Source organism: Rutidosis leptorrhynchoides, chromosome 11, assembly GCF_046630445.1.
Source record: "Rutidosis leptorrhynchoides isolate AG116_Rl617_1_P2 chromosome 11, CSIRO_AGI_Rlap_v1, whole genome shotgun sequence".
Classification (NCBI taxonomy): domain Eukaryota; kingdom Viridiplantae; phylum Streptophyta; class Magnoliopsida; order Asterales; family Asteraceae; genus Rutidosis; species Rutidosis leptorrhynchoides.
Genome location: NC_092343.1, coordinates 295,204,698 through 295,211,080, shown reverse-complemented (window position 1 = coordinate 295,211,080; position 6,383 = coordinate 295,204,698).

Here is a 6,383-nt window from a genome sequence, read left to right as displayed (position 1 = left end):
AGTTCTTGTATGTTCTTGTAAATACAAGATTAATATGAAGAATCAGACTAGAAAGTTTATTCTTGTAACATGAAAGTAAGTAACAACAATTAACAAGACAAGTAGTTAAACAAAATCAAGAACAAGTAACAATCAACAAATGATGATGATGGATGATTTAGGATTCGGTTTTGAAGTCAAGAAAAGGAAGAAGAAAACTCATGATACTTACAAAGTAGAGAGCAAAAGATGAGAGGAAAGTTGAGAGAAAATGCAAGTTAAGTGTGTGTGAGAAAATGAGGGAATAACCAAGTGAACAAGTAATGTAAAAAAAAAAATTTGAATCCTCTTTTCTCCCATGAAAGGCCACGGCTGCAGTAGCCAAAAGGAGGAGGGGAGGGAGTGTTCAATGGTTACTTGTATGTAAAGCTTGAAAAAGTTGGATAAAAGTGGTTATGCATGGGGATTAAGTGCCAACTATATTCCAAGTCTTTTAACTAGCTAGTTCCTCACTAAATGATACTTACAAGTGAATGACATGGGCTAACTAAGTCCATTAATAATGTAGGGTGGGCTTATGAGCCCAAAGTCGTAAGTCCATAACACTAATAAAGCCCAAGTTCACTTAATTAACAAATAAATCCAATAAAAGCCCATGTAATTAACTAAAAGCCTTAGTTAATTAAAATGATTAATAAATCCAATAAAAGCCCATGTAATAACATACATTCGTTTTATCACACATATTAATAATAATAATTTTTAATAAATAAATGTTGGAAATCCAGGGTCATTACATTACCCACCTGTTAAAGAAAATTTCGTCCCGAAATTTAAGCTGAGGTAGATGGAGGAGTCGGGAAAAGGTGAGGATACTTCCGCATCATTTGATCCTCCTGCTCCCAAGTAAACTCAGGTCCTCGTTTGGCATTCCATCATACCCGGACGATCAGAATCTTGTTGCGTTTCAAAGTTTTGATCTCACGATCCATAATTTCAACAGGCTCTTCCACGAAGTGGAGTTTTTCGTCAATCGTAAGTTCTTCAAGTGGTATGATAAGTTCAGGTGCAGCAAGACACTTCTTCAAGTTTGACACGTGGTAGGTGGGATGAACTGAGCTCAACTGTGCTGGTAGATCCAAACGGTAAGCAACGGGTCCAACACGTTCCAAGATTTCAAAAGGACCAATGTATCGTGGGTTTAACTTTCCACGTTTTCCAAAACAGATCACACCTTTCCAAGGTGCAACCTTCAACATTACACGATCACCAACATTAAATTCAAAGTCCTTACGTTTAAGATCAGCATAACTCTTTTGACGGTCACGTGCAGTCTTTAGTCTAGCTTGAATCTGAGCAATCTTCTCTATTGTTTCGTGGACTACCTCGGGTCCGGTGATTTGCTTTTCGCCTACTTCGGCCTAACAAATAGGGGATCGACACTTGCGGCCATACAATGCTTCAAAAGGTGCAGCATTAATGCTCGAGTGATAACTGTTGTTGTAAGAAAATTCGGCGAGTGGCAAATGCCTTTCCCAGGCCTTTCCGAAATCAATGAAACATGCACGTAACATGTCTTCCAATGTCTGAATCGTTCGTTCACTTTGCTCGTCGGTCTGAGGATGATAAGCAGTACTCATGTCAAGACGAGTTCCCATGGCTTCTTGCAAAGAACACTAAAATCTAGAGGCAAAACGGGGATCGCGATCGGAGATGATCGATAAAGGTACACCGTGTCATGATATAACCTCCTTAATGTATAATTGAGCAAGTCTTTCCATCGTATCAGTTTCCTTCATCGCTAGGAACTGTGCAGATTTGGTAAGGCGGTCAACAATAACCCAAATAGTATCGTATCCGCCCACCGTCTTTGGCAGCTTAGTAATGAAATCCATTGTGATCCTTTCCCACTTCCATTGTGGGATTTCCGGCTGTTGAAGTAACCCAGAAGGTCTCTGATGCTCGGCTTTAACCTTCGAGCAAGTCAAACACTTACCAACATAAGTCGCAATGTCCTTCTTAAGATTCGGCCACCAATACTGTTCTTTAAGGTCGTGGTACATTTTGCCAGCTCCAGGATGAATCGAATATCTCGATTTGTATGCTTCATCAAGTATAAGGTTGCGTAGATCTCCATAAAGAGGTACCCAAATTCTTCCGGCATAACATCGGAGTCCAGACTCCCTAACCTCGAATCGAGAGACAAGTATGTTCAAATGTTCATGAGATATATTTTCCTCCTTGAGGGCCTCTTCTTGGGCTACTCGGATTTAACTGTTGAGGTTCGAATGGATGGTGATGTTCAGAGCCCGAACACGAAGAGGTGCCATCCTCTCCTTTCGGCTTAAAGCGTCAGCTACAACATTGGCCTTGCCAAGGTGATAACGGAGGTCACAATCGTAGTCGTTGAGCATCTCGATCCATCGACGCTGCCTCATATTCAGTTGCTTCTGATCAAAGATGTGCTGGAGACTCTTGTGATCGGTGAAGATAGTGCTCTTAGTTCCATACAAATAGTGTCTCCACAATTTAAGTGCAAAGACAATGGCTCCAATTCAAGATCGTGAGTAGTGTAGTTCCACTCGTGAATCTTCAATTGTCGGGAGACATAGGCAATAACCTTTGATCGTTGCATCAGTACACAACCAAAACCACTCTTCGATGCATCACAATAAACAACAAAGTCGTCACTGCCCTCAGGAAGTGATAGGATAGGTGCGGTGGTTAGCTTCTGCTTCAAAGTTTGGAAGGCTGATTCGTGTGCGGGTTCCCAAATGAACTTCTTGCCCTTGTGAGTCAGCGCGGTCAAAGGACGCGCAATCAGAGAAAATCCTTCGATAAACCTTCGGTAATAACCGGCGAGACCTAGGAATTGGAGAATATGCGTTGGAGTAGTGGGGGTCTCCCACTTGCTGATGGCTTCAATCTTGGTGGGATCTACTTTGATACCCTGGTCGCTCACAACATGACCCAGAAATTGAAATTCCTTCAACCAAAATTCGCACTTGGAGAATTTGGAGTAAAGTTACTCTTGTCTCAAGAGTTCAAGTACTAGTCGGAGGTGTTGCTCATGTTCTTCTTCGCTCTTAGAGTAGATGAGGATATCATCTATGAAGACAATAACAAACTTATCCAAGTACGGCTTGCAGACACGATTCATGAGGTCCATGAACACGGCAGGTGCATTTGTCAAATAGAATGGCATCACGAGAAACTCATAATGACCATAACGGGTCCTGAATGTAGTTTTCATTACATCACTTTCCTTCACCCTCAACTGGTGATAACCGGATCGCAAATCGATCTTTGAGTAGACGCTTGATCCTTGTAGTTGATCAAAAAGATCGTCAATTCGTGGAAGAGGATACCGATTCTTGATTGTCAATTTGTTGAGTTCACAGTAGTCGATACACATACGGAAGGATCCATCCTTCTTCTTCACAAACAGAACAGGTGCGCCCCAAGGCGAGAAACTTGGTTGAATAAACCCTCGTATAACAGTTCTTGTGGTTGGCTCTGTAATTCTTGCATCTCGGAAGGTGCGAGTCTATAAGGTGCGCGAGCTACAGGTGCAGCTCCTGGCATTAAATCAATCTGAAACTCTACTGCTCTCTGCGGCGACAATCCAGGCAATTCCTCTGGGAAGACATCGGAAAATTCGTTCACAATTCGAACGTCGTTCATGCTCTTTGCCTCAGTTTCTATCGCTTTCACATGTGCTAGGACAGCAAAACGTCCCTTCTTCATAATCTTTTGCGCTTTCACGCAACTAATGAGGTTCAACTTCGAGGTACATCTCTCTCCATAGATAACTAGTGGTTCGCCACTTCCTTGTGGTATGCGAAGTGCTTTATCTCCACAGATAATATCGGCCTTTATCTTTCTCAACCAATCCATACCGACGATCACGTCAAAACTTCCCAGTTTGATAGGTATCAAGTCAATTTTGAAATTTGCACCAGCTATGTTGATAATAGCTCCACGACTAATATGGTCAACCTTTTCAAGTTTTCCATTGGTGACCTCGACAAGCATACTCTCTTTTAACGAGACTAATGACCAATTAATCTTATCGCAAAAATGTCTACATACATTACTTCTATCCGCACCAGTATCAAACAAGACAGAAGCTAAAAGATTGTTGATTTTGAATATACATGTCACCAAGTCGGGGTTTTCTCGGGAGTCCCTTGCATTAACATTAAAAGCTCTACCACGGGGTGGTCCGCCGTCTTTCCACTTATTTGGGCACGCATTTCTGAAATGGCCCGTCTGCCCGCATTCGTAGCACTTTTTAGGTCCATTGGTATTCGGCTTCCCATTCAAAGTGGTGACCTTGCAGTCTTTCCCGATATGCCCAGCCCGTTGACACTTCTCGCAGACAACATTGCAGTACCCAGTATGGTGTTTGTAACACCTCTTGCATTGTGGTAAGGTTCCTTTCTAGTTCGGGTTGGAGTTGGTGTTGTTGTAGGGGTTGGGATTTCCACCGTTGTTGTACCTCTTGGCGGGGGTCTGGTCATAGGTTCTCCCCCTGTTGTTGTGGTGGTTATTGTTGTTGTTGTTGTAATTATCCCACTTTCGCTTTTCGCTACCACCAGCTTCAAACTTAGCCTTCTCTGGCTCATCAATAATGATTTGGTTCATGAGAGTATGCGCCATGCGCATTGCTTCAGGAACATTCGGTGGTTTGGACGATGTGACGTTTCCTTTGATGGACTTAGGGAGTCCCCAGAAGTATCTCTCCATACGCTTGAATTTCGGGGTGACCATGGTCGGACACATCAGGGCTAGTTCCAAAAATATCCTGTTGTAACCATCAAGGTCGTTCCCAACGGCCTTTAACTACATGAATTCCATCTCCATCTTTTGTATTTCGGTTCTCGGACAATACTCATCAATCATTGCCGTTTTGAATTCCTCCCATGGCGTAGCATACGCCTCATCAATGCCTTTCGCTTGAGCTAACGTGTTCCACCACGTTAGCGCGCCGTCAGATAGCGTGCAAGTAGCAAATTTGGTTTTGTTGTCCTCCAAACAGTTGCTAACTCGGAATACTGATTCAAGTTTCTCGAACCATCTGGTGAGACCAACCGGTCCCTCGGTTCCACTGAAGTTATGTGGTTTGCAGCTCTGGAATTCCTTGTAAGTACACCCATTTCGAACGGGTGGGATAACTGGTGGTGGTGGCGGTGGATCTTGGAGGTTTCTTTCTGCTAGGGCTGCGGCTACACGTTCTTGGATCATCTCTTCAATTTGAGCAGCAGTAGGTGTGAATCGACCGTTAGCCATGATGTTCTAAACAAAAATTTTGACTCAAGTCAAAATCCAGCATTCAATATAGTAATAATGCAGTATATAGTAACCAACATGGAATCAAAACATCACATGTTATTAAATAACGCATCTAGGTACAAATACCACAGAATCATCATACTGTAATGTAAATAGAACATCGTGCAAGAATTTAAATAACGCAAAGTTCCATTAATAATAATAAGTTTCATACATCTGAATAAGTCTGTACAATACATAAGTGAAATATGAAACTACAACTAGATTACATAACGAAATTTAAATACAAAAGTCCTACGGTGAAGGTGGGTGAAGGATGTCCAAAACCTGAGCCATCTTCTCCTCAAGCTTAGTAACCCGAGCTCGGAGAATCTCCACCTCCCTTGTCAATTCCTCGACAGTGGGAGCTGGTGGGGCGGGCGGTGCTGGTGGTGCAGGTGGGGCCGGTGGAGCGGATGGTGCAGACCGCACAAAATGGGGTGCAGATGTCCCGGCTCCATAAATAGTCAACACGTAATGAGGTGCCTTACGTATGAGTGGGTCGGCAGGGTACGGCACAAGCCGCTTACGCGAGGTTCACAACAGTTGATTACATCGCGAGGTTCTTGACCTCTATATGATACATTTTACAAACATTGCATTCATTTTTAAAAGACAAACTTTCATTTACATTGAAAGCTGACGACATGCATACCATTTCATAATATAACTAAACTATAAATGACTTAATAATAATCTTGATGAACTCAACGACTCGAATGCAACGTCTTTTGAAATATGTCATGAATGACTCCAAGTATTATCTTTAAAATGAGTAATTGCACAGCGGAAGATTTCTTTCGTACCTGAGAATAAACATGCTTTAAAGTGTCAACCAAAAGGTTGGTGAGTTCATTAGTTTAACATAAATAATCATTTCATAATTTTAATAGACCACAAGACTTCATATTTCCTTTTCTCATAAACATACGTGCCATGCATAGAGACAAAAATATCATTCATATGGATTGAACACCTGGTAACCGACATTCACAATATGCATATAAGAATATCCCCATCATTCCGGGATCCTCCTTCGGACATGATATAAATTTCGAAGTACTAAAGCA